This window comes from Capra hircus, chromosome 15 (assembly GCF_001704415.2).
Source record: "Capra hircus breed San Clemente chromosome 15, ASM170441v1, whole genome shotgun sequence".
NCBI classification, from domain to species: Eukaryota; Metazoa; Chordata; class Mammalia; order Artiodactyla; family Bovidae; genus Capra; species Capra hircus.
The window spans coordinates 31,005,683-31,021,806 of NC_030822.1; the positions used below are offsets into that span (position 1 = coordinate 31,005,683).

General features: G+C 57.1%; 1 protein-coding gene across 1 annotated transcript in view; it reads left to right on the plus strand.

Annotated features, from left to right (window-relative positions):
- PDE2A (phosphodiesterase 2A) overlaps positions 1-16,124 on the plus strand; it is a 509,398-nt gene that overhangs the window by 216,834 nt on the left and 276,440 nt on the right. The window lies entirely within an intron of this gene.

Consider the following 16,124-nt stretch of genomic DNA (forward strand, 5'->3'; position numbering starts at 1 on the left):
TTTCCTTCTCCAGGGGATCTTCCTGACCCAGGGAATGCACCCGGGTCTCCCGCAAGCAGATGGTTTTACCCTCTGAGCCACAGTCCAGGAGGACGAAAGTGTATGAAAGCCCTAATGATTGTTTTTGTAGATGATATTGATAGTTTCATAGTAGTCTTTAACCACTGCTTTATTTTACTTCAACTCAGTGCAGTTTCAATGTTTCCCATGGCGGCATCTCCCGCACACGCGCGCGCCTACGTCTGAAAGCGACTGTTCAGATATTCAGGACAGGCTCCGAGGGCGTGGCTGGCGCTCGCGCTGACAGCTCACGCGGCTCGTGTCTGCAGTCACTGAGCCGCCAGGCAGGCTTGCTGCCATGTGTGGCCCTGTCTGCTCACCCCGGAGCCCGCTTCCACGGCCCAGCCTACCCACGGCGCCCCCCGGGATGTGGCGGACGAGAAGCACCGCGTCCGTTCTGCTTCGCTGCCTTCCGTCTCTTTGATCACGATCCCACGTCCGTGTCCAGCACTGTGATTCCATCTCCCACCCGAGATGGAGATGAGGACTGGGCAGTGTCCTCGGCTCAGGGCTGCGAGCCGCAGCCGCTTTCCCATTTATCTCTCCCTCTTGCCAGCAGATACCCTGGAAGGAGGCTTGTCTGCTTCCCCCCAAGGCCCCTTTTCCTCCCTAGCCCGTTCCGCTGCCCCAGCCCCTCCACACGCCCCTGCATCACAGTGGCCAGGGTCCTCGGTGGACCAAACCCTCTGCGGGCCAAACTAGCCGGCCCGAGCTGGGCTTCTGGGCCTCTGGACAGGCTGACCCTCCCAGTCTCCTCCATGCCAGGAATGGTAACCCCAGTTCCTCCTCTTTCTCAGGCCCAGCGTGACGGAGTCATTCTCGAATCCTCCTTATTTTTCTCGCCCCACAAACGACCCAGGGATCAGAGTCTGCCCCGTGCCAGGCGGCCGCTTGTCTTAGCACACGGACGCCTGCAGTAGCCTCCGGTCGGTCCCCTTTCTTGTATTGCCGCCCACTCCTGGCATCCAGATGACCTTTGGAAACACAGTGGACGCCACGCCCAGAGCCTGCCCTGGCTCCCTGATTGCCTGAGTCAGAGCTCTGCTCTGGAAGGCCTGCCTGTCGGCGTCCTGGTTCCCCTGGCCTCCTCCCTGCAGGCCTGGACCCCTGGGCATTGCCCCCCCCCCGGGCCCTCTCTGCTTGGCCGGCCACACCTCAGCCCTGTACGCAGGCGACCACTCAGGGCTTTGCTCGGCGATGCCCTCTTGGTGAGGTCTCCTCTGTACATAGCACCCCCGACACCCGCTTCATGCTGTGGAATTCCCTGCCTTGGAGCCAGGCTGGGGCACGGGCGTTTTGTGGTGTTTGTACCTGGACCAGCATCTGGACCGACAGATACAAAGCAACTGTGGGTACAGGACGAAACGTGACCGCGAGCGGTTGGAGCAAATCATCCCCGAGACACAGACAGGCCACAATCCAGCTGCTGCTTCCGAGGTGCCGGGCGCGAAAGCGGGGTCCCTGGACACAGCACCGCTGAAGGGGGAGCGCCTGCTCCCCACGCCCAGGCCCACTCTGGACCAGCCCCCCAGGGAGCCGCCCCCATTCCTGCTCTGGCTCCCCGAGCTGCAGCAGGGGCCCGGTGGGCTCCCCCGACCCCTCCTCTGGCCTCTGGCCCATTTCCTCGGATTAAAGAGCCCAGGGTTGGTGTCGCCTTGAACACACGGGACTGATTTGTTTGTGCGTTTTTGCTGTTCTGCTCCCTCAGCCGGGCAGACTTCTCCGAGAGAGGGGCCACTGAAGCCTCTCTGGCACCCGAAACCGTGCTCCGCACACAGCGAACCCAAACGCCGTTGATCCCGTCTGGACGAACGGACGCTGTTGAGCCAGACCTTGCTTTTCAGTCGCCCAGAGGCTGAGCTGCAAAGTGGCCTTTGGGAACCGCCCAGGCCAGCGCTGGAGCCGGTGCAGCCCCAGCAAACACACAGGCCCCCAGCACCCCGGATGTGCCTTTCTGGGTAGGCCTTGACTGACCGTCCCGACTTGGACCCATTTTCCTTTCTCGCTTTCCAAAGATAAGGATTTTCTTCTTCTTCTTCTTCTTTTTTTTTACTAATTTTTTAATCGAAGGCTCATTGCTTTACAGAATTGTGCTGGTTTCTGACAAACAGCAGCATGAATCAACCACAGGTATGTATGTGCGCCTCACGGACAGCGGTTTTCCGCGTTCTTTTCGTCCAGGGCTGAGATGACGCTCACTTATCCCAGGAGTCCCCCGCGCTCCCCACGCTCACAGTTTCTTGGCTCCAGACTCTGGCAGCTTGACATGGAAACTGGGCTCCTCGTCCTCTCCTCGCTTCTCGTCCACCCCTGTCTCCGCTGGGAGCAGCGGGAGAGTCCTGGGAGGGGAGGAGGTCAGCAGGACCCCGTTCTTCAAGGAACACTTGCTTTGTTCTGTTCTCTGCACACCCAGCATGGGGAAGTTGGCCTGCGCAGGTTACCGTTGCGGGTATTAGGTACGATCTGCCCGCACGCCACTGTTTACAGCCCCATTGGCTGGGTCACTGAACTGTAGCCTCCCTGCCCAGTGATGTGAGAATTTCATGCTCTGCTCAGGGTCAAGAGCAATCAAGCGTTGTGCAAAGGAGTATGTTGAAGGCACCTCTTGCTACTCTTTTAAAAACCCGAAGTCTTGGCTCCTCAGCAAACACGTCTGGAGTAGCAGCATCTCTGCAGTACAGCCCTGGTATCACTAAATCCTGATGGAGTAAATGTGTTCTTAATCCAGGAGCAGGGCGTGTCGACAGGCCTGTAGTTCTCAGCAGGTTAAGGGGTAAGGATTTCTTCTGTAGCACTGAGTTATTCACATTTTCTCCCAGAAATAAAAACAAAGGACACAGGGCTGGGCTACGGATTTCATGGTTTTTATAGCCCATGTTGACAAGTTTAATATCTGGAACAAAAACACAAAGGAGAATCTGGTGCTGTTTAAATAGCTTAAGGATGCCTTGGTGCTTCGTGGACTGTGCTGGTTTTCCATTTATTACTTTGCAATAACTTGTGTGAACCCTAGCTCACTTAACCAATATATTTGTTTATTTGGCTTGGCCAAATTTTAGTTGCTGCTTGTGGGATCTAGCTCCCCAACCAGGGGTCAGACCTGGGCCCCTTTTACCGAGAGCATGGATTTCTCGCCACTGGACCAGCAGGGAAGTCCCAAGGACTGTGCTATTTGCTGCTCAGCAGCATCACCAGGAACCAGGGCAGGTGAGGGTGTGTGTCTGGGACACACCTGCACAGGCGGAAAGGGGCCTCCCCTGTGACACCTTCCCCATGTGTCTTGAGGGCCGTCTCTCATTCCAATTATACCAACACGCTTTTATCACAGTCTTAACACCTATCGGGCAATTTTATGTCTTAAAAACAGTGGATAGAAGATACTGGCTTTGGGGAGTGCGCTCAGGGGGCGAGACTGCGCCCTGGAGACTCGAGGTGGCTCCGGCCCTGGGTCAGCCCCAGCCACCCCCGCCCCCCCAACTGCACTAGGTCTTCTTCGGCTTTCTGTGTGTTCGCTCCTCTCTGCCTCTCCTGGGTTTACCTTTCTCTAGCTGACAAATATTTGCTTAATGCTGGAAAAAAACTCTTCAGAGGAAGCGCGGCTTGTCTTTGTTCCAGAAGGGAAGCCTCGCTGTGCTTTAGCAGCTCTTCACGTCCAGTGTGCAAGGGCCGCGCACAGCTTCAGAGCACGCGGTGGCGTGCGTGCGCCTGCGTGTGTGCTTTCTGGAAACTCTGATGCTGAGAGAAAATCAGCCTCCCTAGACACGTTTCATGTTTTCTTTCAGTAAACTCTGAATTTTGTTCTTGGGATGAGTGGGGTTTGTGATTGCTAGGAAGCATAAATTTGCCCAAATGTCATACAACTTCCTTTCTGACATAATTCTGTGCCAAAATAAGACTTTTATTCATCTTTTCCTAAAATGTAAGGTTTATCTGGACTTTTTTAAAATTAAAAAATTGAAAGTGGTAGGAGTGAGGCCCAGAACGAGACTTGTGCACCCAAAGGCAGAGGATATTCCGGTTGGCCCCCCGCACCCGTCCCCCTGTGAGTCAAACGTGTGACAGACACATCTGTCTAAAGAGAATCTACAGGGTCGTAGCTTCTCACACGATCAGTTCAGCTGCTCAGTCGTGTCCGACTCTGTGACCCCATGAACTGCAGCACTCCGGGTCTCCCTGTCCATCACCAACTCCCAGAGTTCACTCAAACTCATGTCCATCGAGTCGGTGATGCCATCCAACCATCTCATCCTCTGTCGTCCCCTTCTCCTCCCGCCCTCAATCTTTCCCAGCATCAGGGTCTTTTCCAGTGAGTCAGTTCTTCACATCAGGTGCCCAAAGTATTGGAGTTTCAGCTTCAGCATCAGTCCTTCCAACGAATATTCAGGACTGATTTTCTTTAGGATGGACTGGTTGGATCTCCTTGCATGCAGGTCAAGGGACTCTCAAGAGTCTTTTCCAACACCACAGTTCAAAGCATCAATTCTTCGGTGCTCAGCTTTCTTTATAGTCCAACTCTCACATCCATACATGACTACTAGAAAAACCATAGCCTTGACTAGACGGACCTTTGTTGGCAGAGTAATGTCTCTGCTTTTTAATATGCCGTCTAAGTTGGTCATAACTTTCCTTCCAAGGAGTAAGTGTCTTTAATTTCATGGCTGCAATCACCATCTGCAGTGATTTTGGAGCCCTAAAAAATAAAGTCAGCCACTGTTTCCACTGTTTCCTCATCTATTTGCCATGAAGTGATGGGACCAGATGTCATGATCTTAGTTTTCTGAATGTTGAGCTTTAAGCCAACTTTTTCACTCTCCTCTTTCACTTTCATCAAGAGGCTCTTTAGTTCTTCACTTTCTGCCACAAGGGTGGTGTCATCTGCATATCTGAGGTTATTGATATTTCTCCCGGCAATCTTGATTCCAGCTTGTGCTTCCTCCAGCCCAGCGTTTCTCATGATGTACTCTGCTAAGCTAAGCTAAGTCACTTCAGTCGTGTCCGACTCTGTGCGACCCCATAGACGGCAGCCCACCAGGCTCCCCCGTCCCTGGGATTCTCCAGGCAAGAACACTGGAGTGGGTTGCCATTTACTTCTCCATGAAAATATTCCATAAATGAATTTCAGTAACTCTTAAACATTCCACAAAATTTCCTAAGAACCTGTGAGAGTATAATACCTGGCAATCCTCTCTAAAACAGAAATTCACCTATCTGCTACATTACTGCTGATGATCTGAAATGTACATGGTCTCTAAAAAATAACAGTACTGAATAAAACTGAAAGGATCATCCAAGTTCCTACATAATACCAAAGTATTTATCCAGGATTACTGAATAAATCATAGCAATTTGGTATCATTTTCAGAAAAAAAAAATCTCAGAACTTACAAGCATGTGGCATTTCACACTGTACCAACTGAGTAATAGTAAATGAAGGTATAACCACTACAACTTCTGTGTAAATAAGCAGGGTGACAATACACAGCCCTGACGTACTCCTTTTCCTATTTGGAACCAGTCTGTTGTTCCACGTCCAGTTCTAACTGTTGCTTCCTGACCTGTATACAGATTTCTCAAGAGGCAGGTCAGGTGGTCTGGTATTCCCATCGCATTCAGAATTTTCCACAGTTTATTGTGATCCACACAGTCAAAGGCTTTGGCATAGTCAATAAAGCAGAAATAGATGTTTTTCTGGAACTCTCTCGCTTTGTCGATGATCCAGCAGAAAGTGAAAGAGAAGAATGAAAAAGTTGGCTTAAAACTCAACATTTAGGAAACAAACATCATGGCATCTGGTCCCATCTCTTCATGGCAAATAGATGGGGAAACAATGGAAACAGTGAGAGACTTTATTTTGGGGGGCTCCAAAATCATTGCAGATGGTGACTGCAGCCATGAAATTAAAAGACATTTCAATTAAAGAAATTAAAATTAAAGAAATTAAATAAAAGACAATTAAATTAAATAAATTAAAAGAAATTAAAATTGCTCCTTGGAAGAAACCTAGACAGCATATTAAAAAGCAGAGACATTACTCTGCCAACAAAGGTCCGTCTAGTCAAGGCTATGGTTTTTCTAGTAGTCATGTATGGATGTGAGAGTTGGACTATAAAGAAAGCTGAGCGCCGAAGAATTGATGCTTTGAACTGTGGTGTTGGAAAAGACTCTTGAGAGTCCCTTGACCTGCATGAAAGGAGAGCCAACCAGTCCATCCTAAAGGAAATCAGTCCTGAATATTCGTTGGAAGGACTGATGCTGAAGCTGAAACTCCAATACTTTGGGCACCTGATGTGAAGAACTGACTCACTGGAAAAGACCCTGATGCTGGGAAAGATTGAGGGCGGGAGGAGAAGGGGATGACAGAGGATGAGATGGTTGGATGGCATCACCGACTCGATGGACATGAGTTTGAGTGAACTCTGGGAGTTGGTGATGGTCAGGGAGGCCCGGAGTGCTGCGGTTCATGGGGTCCACAAGACTGAGGGACTGAATTTTCACTTTCAAGAGGCTCTTTAGTTCTTCTTTGTTTTCTGCCTTAAGGGTGGTGTCACCTGCATATCTGAGGTTATTGATATTTGTCCCTGCAATCTTGATTCCAGCTTGTGCTTCCTCCAGCCCAGCATTTCGCATGATGTGCTCTGCATGTGAGTTAAATAAGCAGGGCTACAATACGCAGCTGTGACGTATGCTTTTCCCAGTTTGGGCTTCCCTGGTGGCTCAGCTGGTGAAGAATCCGCCTGCAACGCAGGAGACCTGGGTTCAGTCCCTGGGTTGGGAAGGTCCCCTGGAGAAGGGAGCGGCTACTCACTCCAGTATTCTTGCTTAGAGAATTCCATGGACTGTATTGTCCACGGGGTCACAAAGAGTCGGACACGACGGAGCGACTTTCACTTTCACATGTTAAGTCACTATTTAAAAAAACTTTTCTCTTCAGCATTTGAACTGCTTTAAAATACTGCTTCGGCTCTGGAAGCGCCTTTCGCACCTGCTCACCCGTTCACCGCGCCGGGGGTGACTTGACCCGCGTGTTCAAGTGTGCAGGGTTGCGCAGCGCGCCCAGGCGGTGAGCTCCCGTCTGCACATCTCCAGCCGCAAAGTGTCTCTGCCACTGAGGGCGCCTCTCAGGGCCAGGCCCCCGGGGAGGGACGGGGCCCGGGGCGCAGGGGCGGAGGACCGGAAACCGCCCGCCGCCCCCGCCGGCCGGCCAGGGCCGGCCCCCGCCCCCGAGGCCGCGCGGCGGGGCGGGGCCTCGGGGGCGGGGCCTCGGGGGCGGGGCCTCGGGGGCGGGGCCTCGGGGGCGGGGCCTCAGGCTGCAGCCAGTGAGCACCGGCGGGCCGCGAGCGCGGCGGCTTGTTGCCCCGGCGACCGGCGCGCGGCCCCGCCCCCGCCGAGCCTCCGGGTCGGGTTCGGACTCCGGCGCGGGTGGGTCAGGCGCAGCGGACGCGCGATGCCCAAGTGGGGTGTGCGGCGGAGGCCCGGCCTCCTGCTCGGCGCGCTGCTGCTGATCGTGTGCCTCCCGGTGCTCCGCAGGTGAGCTGACGCCGCGTCCCGCGCACCTGCGCCCGAGCCCGGCCCGGAGCCCCCGAGGGCAGTCCCCACGGGGCGGCCCCCCGGCCCCGTCCGACCGGAGCGCCGGCGCCCGGCCCCTCTGCGCCCCCGGCACCCAGGCGCTGCACTCCCGGCCCCGGCGTCTGCGCCCAGCCGGGGCTCCCCACCCTCCTGCGCAGGGGGTCCGCGCAGAACTGGCCATCAGACCCCTCTCCGAGGTGCCCAGCGTGCGCGTCCCGAGTCCTCCTGCCGAGCCCCAGGTCCCCTGCTTTTCTCCGAGGTCCCCACATTTCCTGCCAAGCCAGCTGCGAGGCTTCTCTGTTCGGCTGAGGTCAGAGCTCCAGCTCCGTACGGTCCATTTGCCCGGCCCAGCCCGGTCCCCAGGTGTCTGTCCCGCGGGTCCTCCAAGCTCCTTGGTCTGGGTGTGGCTGCTCCGTTCTCGGGATGGGTCTTCCCCTCGCCCACCAGCACCAGCTCAGCCCTCCCCACTCCCCTTTCCCTTATAACACGTTATCTGGGGGTGCGATTGGGGATAGAATGCTTTACCCACCACCTGTGCGCGCGCCTGAGCCTACAATTTTCCTACCGATTCTGTTTATAGGATTTTACAGCTGTGACCCTATCTCTCAGGTCGATGCCTGGAGCTTTCCATATTCAAAACGTCGGGGGTGTGGGAAGTCAGGCAGGGGAGCTGGTGCTGAAGCTGAAGGCTGAGCCTTGGACCCACAGCAGTCTTGCCACCCTCGTCTGTTGCTTCTTTCCGTGTCCTCATCACTTCGCTGGGCTTCCTCTGGGAGACAGCGATGTTCGGGAGGGAGAGAACTCTTTCCCTTTGCGTCTTTCCAAGTCTGAGGTGCCACCTTTGTTTCGGAGACAACGAGGGTGTCAGGATTGTTTGGAAGAAGGAAATGCTTTTCTGGGGCTCGGAATACTTCAGGGCGTCTCATTTCCCCAGCTGCTCCCAAGACTTTCCATCCTGTCTGTGATCTCTCCCCTTCCTCTGAGGACTGGTCCTGGCCGTTGGAGGCACAGGGCTGACGCAAACCCCAGAGCAATCCCTCCAGGCAGAGGGCAGGAGCCTCCGGCACACACCCAGGTATCCAGGAGACCACACCCCAGGGAGAAAGGCCCGCCTCGCAGGAGGGGCACGTGCTTGGATGCTGGAGGTCAGAGAGGCAGCGGCCCTCGTGGGGGGCCCAGACAGGTCACGGGACGGGGGTGGCTGTGAGGGGTTTGAGATGGGCCAGTCAGTGCCCCTGACAGTTCCCAGGAGGAGGCGCGAGAAGGGGGCAGGTGCTTGTTGGGGTCTGGAGGGAGAGGAGGTTAAGCAGCTGGGCTCTTGCGGGCCAGGGAACACGTGCCCACCTGGCGGCAGGAAGGGTAGGGTCCGTGGAGCAGCCGGGGCAAAGGGCGGCGCCTCCTGCCCCGGCAGTGGTGTGGCGCGCTTAGCAAGGACCCGGCTTTCCTGCTGCGCCTTCTTTCTCTGCCGGCGGGACAGAGGCCGGAGAGGCTCAGGCTGGGTCAGGGCTGCCTCTTAGGTCCTCCGGAACACTTGTCTCCTGGCATCTCCCGGGCTGTGTCTCGCGGGTACCTTCCGCCTAGGTCCGTCTGTCCCACTTGGGCTGGACACCGAGACCTGCGTCTGGAGGCCAGAGCCAGCTCCCTCCCCTGCCTGATGCCACGGTGGCCAGGCCGTCAGCCGAGTGGGGCCTCTCCCCGCTGTTGTTGGGAACGTGGGCGCGGCCCCCAAAGCAGAGGTCACGCGGGGACGGGCAGCAGAGCGGGGAGCTCCAGGTCAGAGGCGGGCGTGGTGGGGGGCTGCTTGGCTGCAGCCTTTTTTTCCCCCAGGTCAGAGGCGGGCGTGGTGAGGGGGCTGCTTGGCTGCAGCCTTTTTAATCCTCAGGTTGGAGGCAGGTGTGGTGGTGGTGGGGGCCTGCTTGGCTGCAGCCTTTTTTTTTCCCCATAAATTTTTACCTGGATTGGCTCATGGTCAGTCACTGCTGTTTGCTGACATCGTATCCAAGAAATAAGAGGACCGAGATGACCTTTAAGGAAGATTTCAACCTTTGGTTTTTCAGCTTGAACGTTGGTCTTAAGCCAGTCACCTTGATGGCGGTATAATCGCCATGTAAGCAGGTGCGTGTGTGGCAGGCATGTCTGCTGGGTTCTCACACATGCGCTGTCCGTGGAGCAGCCGCCGCAGCTCCAACAGAGCGGGTGTCCACCAGCCCCGGAAGCTCACTGGGGCCCCTGCACTCCGTGCTCGCATCTCCCCAAGAATGCTCATATGTTGCGTTTGGCCTCAGACACTAGCTGGCACCCTCTCAAGCTTACAGAGGTGTAACCCTCTGCCTTGGCTGACTTTCTCCACTTGGCGTGTTACCTGGGGTCCAGGGTGTGCGTGCTGGGTGAACCTCGGCTCCAAACCATCCCGTCTCCACAGCACAAGAATGCCTGCCTGGTATGACGAGGGTGTGGTTCCCGTTCAGGACTTTCCCTCAGCATCGATGCCTCACTGAGCAGCCCCCCGGGAGCTCTGCGTCTCTCTAAGCTAGAGGTCAGCTGCAGAGTCGGCAGAGCCAGACCCACGGCGGGCTGCCTGCATCGCCTCCCGAGGGAGGTCATCTTTGCTGCTCCCTGCCCTGCCGGGGTCTGGGTTCCTGAAGCTCGCTCCTCCCCTGGGAGAGAGAGGAGAAGGACCTCTCGGGAGCCCCAGGGACACTGGTCGCAGCCTCAGAACCAGGCCGCTCTCTTGGTCCCCCCCTCTGAGGGCTTAGTGCTGGACCGTGTCCTTCTGGACATCTGTGAGGTCACGGGTTTTATGGGCTTCGTCTGTTCTGGACGCTGCTCTCCGTGGGGCCTGAGTCATGGCCGTTGGAACACTCCAGCTCTCGTGTTCTGGCAGCGAAGCTCTCAGCCTGTGGGAATGTCACCCCTGACACACGTGGGGAGGGGTGCCAGGTGTCAGAGACCCTGTGCCGGAGGAGAGGGTGGGTGCTGAGGGTCTGTGATTGGGGGACCGGGGTCTCAGCAGGTGTGTGGACGCTGAGGATCTGTGATCAGGGGACTGGAGTCTCAGCAGGTATGTGGACGCTGAGGGTCTGTGATCGGGGGACCAAGGTCCCAGCAGGTATGTGGACGCTGAGGGTCTGTGATCAGGGGACCAGGGTCTCAGCAGGTGTGTGGACGCTGAGGGTCTGACATTGGGGGACTGGGGTCTCAGCAGGTGTGTGGATGCTGAGGGTCTGTGATCAGGGGACTGGAGTCTCAGCAGGTGTGTGGACGCTGAGGGTCTGTGATTGGGGGACTGGGGTCTCAGCAGGTGTGTGGATGCTGAGGGTCTGTGATCAGGGGACTGGAGTCTCAGCAGGTGTGTGGACGCTGAGGGTCTGTGATTGGGGGACTGGGGTCTCAGCAGGTGTGTGGACGCTGAGGGTCTGTGATTGGGGGACTGGGGTCTCAGCAGGTGTGTGGACTCTAAGGGTCTGTGATCAGGGGACTGGGGTCTCAGCAGGTGTGTGGACGCTGAGGGTCTGACATTGGGGGACTGGGGTCTCAGCAGGTGTGTGGATGCTGAGGGTCTGTGATCAGGGGACTGGAGTCTCAGCAGGTGTGTGGACGCTGAGGGTCTGTGATTGGGGGACTGGGGTCTCAGCAGGTGTGTGGACGCTGAGGGTCTGTGATCAGGGGACTGGGGTGCCCCAGAGACCATGCCTGAGGCTTCTGGACCCTTGGCCCCCCAAATATCAGGACTCTGGCCGAGGAGTGCTCTCCTCTTGGAAGGAGCTGGGGAGGTAAACACGCTTCTTTCCACGACACGACCCCAGGCCTGTCGTGTGGCCTGGAATGCTCTTCTGGTGAAGCAGCAGGAGATGCCGGGGCTCAGAGACCCTGTCGGGACATGTGGGGCCTGAGGGCACCAGGCCCCCGTCCAGCCCCCAGCAGCAGGGGCTTGTTGCCGGCTCGCCACTCACTTTTACGTTTGCTTAAATCGATTGGTCTGGCTGTCAAAGGCCATGTTGAGAGCCCCCCTCGTGTGATGCCTCTCCTGGACAAAAGGGCAGTGGATTCCTAGAGGCTCGTGGTGAGAGAGTGGGCGCTTCCTGACGGGGTCCACGGGAGACCCTTGGTTAGTGCCCCTGCTCCCGCCCCCGCCTCCCACAACGGCTGGTGGGGCTGTTCCTCTCAGGAGCACCGTGTGTTGTTCTTACAAAGGTTACTCTGTGACTAGGTCATCTAGGAAGAAGGATGAAGTCTTCAAATAAAGTAAAGGGGAAAATGAGGTCCCTGGGCTCCCATCTCCCTGCCCAGAGGCAGCCCCCATCACGGCAATGCTCAGGGATGTCCCGTGTGCACCGAGACGGCTGTAGGCGGCACTCTCTGTCCAGCTGTTTAAACTGCCCCCTCCTGAAAGACACCCACAGCTGCAAAGTGGGCTGCAGCGAACATCTGTTGGAGAGATACTAGGATCTCTGACCAGACGAGGCGCTCATTTTAAGTCTTGATGGACATTGACAGTAAGTAAATAGCAGATTCGCTTTCTGTTGGTGAACATCTGTTGGAGAGATACTAGGATCTCTGACTATACGAGGCGCTCATTTTAAGTCTTGATGGACATTGACAGTAAGTAAATAGCAGATTCGCTTTCTGTTGGATCAGCCTGAGCTCTGTGGTCAGAGGGGCAAATTGGGCGGATCTGTGTGTTGAGTCCGTGTGCTCTTAACCCAGCTCTCGTCTGTCTCAGGAGGTAAGTCCCATGGGGTGGACTTTGAAAGCAATTTATTTAGGTTGCACTTGTTCGGTGCAATCCTTTTCTTCTGACTCCTCGAGTCTCTGAGATCAGACTCTTGTCGTGGGGGCACTGGATGTTCGCTCACAGAGCTTTCCCTTCTTGGCCCTTCCTCTGCTGATGCTGCAGTGGGAACGTTCCCCGCAGTGAGAGCGCGGTGTCCCGTGGCATCCAATCACTGCGCGATGCCGAGTGTGCTTAAATCCGAATGAGGAGTGTAACTGCACGACGGGGTCTTGGGGTCTCCTCAAGCAGATGCTCGTTCACGTACGAACTCCTGCGGGCTTTAGACAGGGCTGCCGGCCTGGCCTGCGGGGCCTGGGTGCTCAGCCATCCCCTGCCCACCAGGTCCTTCCCATGGGGATGGGCAGGGGTGCCAGGAGCGGTGGGCATAGGCCTGCAGATGCTGCCCGATGGACGGAAGGCCCAGGCCTCTGCAAACAGTTAACGCCTCTCCCAGCAAAGCAGGAGCCGAGGCCTGGCGCACACGGTCAAGGAGCGCGTCCACGAAGCCGGGCCAGACCCAGGGCAGAGCTGCAGCTCTGGGGCTCACGGGTCGATGGAGGAGCCGCTCTTCCAGGGTGGGGTGTCAGAGGCGCTGGCCAGGAACGGGGAGCGGGTGAATCCCTCCCCAGGCCCCCAGCCCCGCCTGACTAGGGAGGCGTGCACAGAGCTGAAGCCTGCTGAGACCCCAAGGCCCCAGGTGGGCAGTTCTGGAGACGGGGTGGCTGATGAAGCTGGGGCTCAGGAGCGTGTGGCCAGGTCCGTCTTCAGAGTGATGAGAAGCATGCATTTCAGTCCCGAGGGTGGTGTCTTCATCATGTCCGTCTGGGTGACAGATTCAGGCAGGGCCACGTGGACCGGCGGTGCGCATTCATGGCCAGCATCTGTAGAGGAAGCCCCGGACGCAGAGTCAGCGGAGCCTCGCCGAGTGGGCACCGGTGTCGCTACGTGAGGAGGAGGACTCCCTCCCGTCGGGACAGCCGGGACTCCCGCTCTGGGGGTGGGAGGGCCGTTCCCGCAGGCTCCCAGCTCACGTGCAGCTTGTCCGCTTGTCAGCCCGACGCAGGGTGAGCCTCCCTGGCCCTGCCGGCTGCAGGCCCCAGCACTGACCGTGGCGTCTCTTCTAAACCTGGGCCTGGGGCGCCGGCCCGTCCAGGTCTGGACGTGCGTATGGAGGAGAGAGGGCGAGGAGGCGGCTGTGCCCGCCCCGCTCAGCCCCAGGCTGGTGCAGTGTCCGCCCCACCCACGGGGACCCACTCAGCCTCTGTCGGGATGTTTCAGACCGATCCCCACTGCCTCGTTCAAGGAGGTGGTGGGATCAGCCATCTCCCTCTCTGAGAGCCGGGAGCACTTCGGGGCTCATCTCTCAGGAGGAGCTGGTTGGCCGGGCACCGCACACCTGTCCGTTTCCCTGACGCCTCCGCTTGGCCGGCACGTGTGATCATATTCAGGGACGGGTAGCCTGCGCCCCATCTCAGGCCCTCGAGCTGCAGCGAGGCAAGGCTCAGGCAGGCCGCTGCCCCAGCCCACCTCACCCCAGGGAGGCCTGCCAGGGGTCCTGACGCCGTGTCCTCTGCCAGGAGCCCCTCTGTAGCCGTCAGTCAAGGCCCAGGCCAGCCGCCCAGGTCATTCCGGGACCAAAAGCCTGCTCGTCCTACGACAGAGAGGCGACCAGAATTCAGGAGAGAGTGTGGGTGGAGCTCCTGCTGGAAGGAAGGCAGCAGCCCTGGCCTCCGCGGAACGTGTCATTAGCGTACGGCCCTCGTGGTCCGGTGACTGAGACTCTGCCCTCAGTGCAGGGGCCCAGGTTCTAGCCCTGGTCAGGGAACTGGATCCCGCTTGTGGCAACTGAATATTCTGCGTGCCACGTTGAAAACTGAAGATCCCATGTGCCACTGCGAAGCCCCAGAGCAGCCAAATAAATACATTTTTTTTTTAAGTTTCATCAGGAATGAACTGCGCATGGGAAAGCAGCAGGAAGCAGGGGCTACCTGGGGCTGGTGGGCTCTGAGCTCACAGGCCTCCGTCAGAAGGCCCTGCACAGGCCCTGGAGCCTTGCTCGGTCGTGGCTTGTCAGCCGCGCGGCCAGAGGTGGTTATCAGCGTCACAAGCAGCAGCACTGATGACCGTCGTCTGAATTAATAACTGTTTACATTGCTGTTTACGGGGTTCTGGCACGCATCGCCTCGTTCTCTCACAGTGAGTTCCGCGGAGAAACCCAGCGTTTATCACCCTGGTTTTCCTGGTGCAGCCATCCCCATTATTAGCGTATTGAGGGCTCGTTAGTTACCTACCAGAAGGTCCTCAAAGCAGCTAGTTCTCCAGTGTCTGGCCTTCGATAGCAGCTGTGGCTTTGCTGTTTTCAGTGTTAATTTTACCCCTCTTAATGAGCACCAAGAGGAAGGTTTTTTAATCTACAAAATCATAGGATCTAGAGAGATGAGTAAGGAGAAGCCCCACCCTGGAGGAGGCTCTGCAGACGTGTGTCAGAGGATAAGCTGCGGGCTGCTCTCAGATCTACCCTGGGGCATGGGCACAGTGCAGACTCGGGCTCAGGAGGTCCCAGTAGGGCCTGCGTGTCTGCGTTTCTCATGAGCTCCAGGTGTAGGGCCTGCGGGGGAAGGGCACTCCTGGAGACAGAGGTGCCCAGTGACTTGTCATCCACTGGCGCACAGACCACGGAGTGTGTGTTTATGCCGGGACTGTGTTGGGACAAGGAGTCACAGAGAGCCATCTCCACCCCACCTGGACCCCTGCACTGCTGAGTGGGGGAGGCCCTCACAGCTTCTGGGGAGATGGGGTTGTGAACAGAAGTTATGTCAGTGACTTGGGGAACTCCCAGGAGCTTTCTGTTGAAGTTCTGGCCAGTGATCAGGGATTGCTCCCGGGTGGAATGATCGCTCAGTGGTGTGTGTGTGTGTGGTGTGTGTGTGTGTATTTGTTCATTCACCGCTGGACGGTCAGTGATCGATGTACCTGTGTGTGTGTGTGTGTGTGTGGTGTGTGTGTGTGCACTGCTGGACGGTCAGTGGTCAGTGTGCCCGTGTGTCCCTGTGTGTGTGTGGGTCTGTGTGTGTGTGTGTCTCTGTGTGTGTGTGTGCACCGCTGGACAGTCAGTGATCAATGTACCTGTGTGTGTGTGTGTGTGTGTGTGTGTCTCTGTGTGTGTGTCTCTGTGTGTGCGTGTGTGCACCGCTGGACAGTCAAGTGGTCATTGTGCCCATGTGTCCCTGTGTGTGTGTGTGTGTGCACCTCTGGACGATCAGTGATCAGTGTGCCTGTGTGTCTGTGTGTGTGTGTTTGTGTGTGTGTGTGTGTGTGTGTGTGCACCTCTGGATGGTCAGTGGTCAGAGTGCCTGTGTGTCTCTGTGTGTGTGTCTCTCTGTGTGTGTGTGTGTGCACCTCTGGACGGTCAGTGGTCAGAGTGCCTGTGTGTGTGTGTGTGTCTCTCTGTGTGTGTGTCTCTGTGTGTGTGTCTCTCTGTGTGTGTGCGTGTGCACCTCTGGACGGTCAGTGGTCAGTGTGCCTGTTGTGAAGCAGAGGATCCGCACGCAGCTCTGCGCGTCCTCCCCTGGATGAGTGCGGGGCGGTCGGGTGAAGCTTAAGGCCACGGAAGCATGTGCACCATGAGGCGTGAAGGAAGGCAGAGCGTGTTCTCTGGGGAGGATGTGGTCAGAACATGGGGAGACCGCGCTCGGCCGTGGGTGAGCTGGAGGCCTCCCGCGAG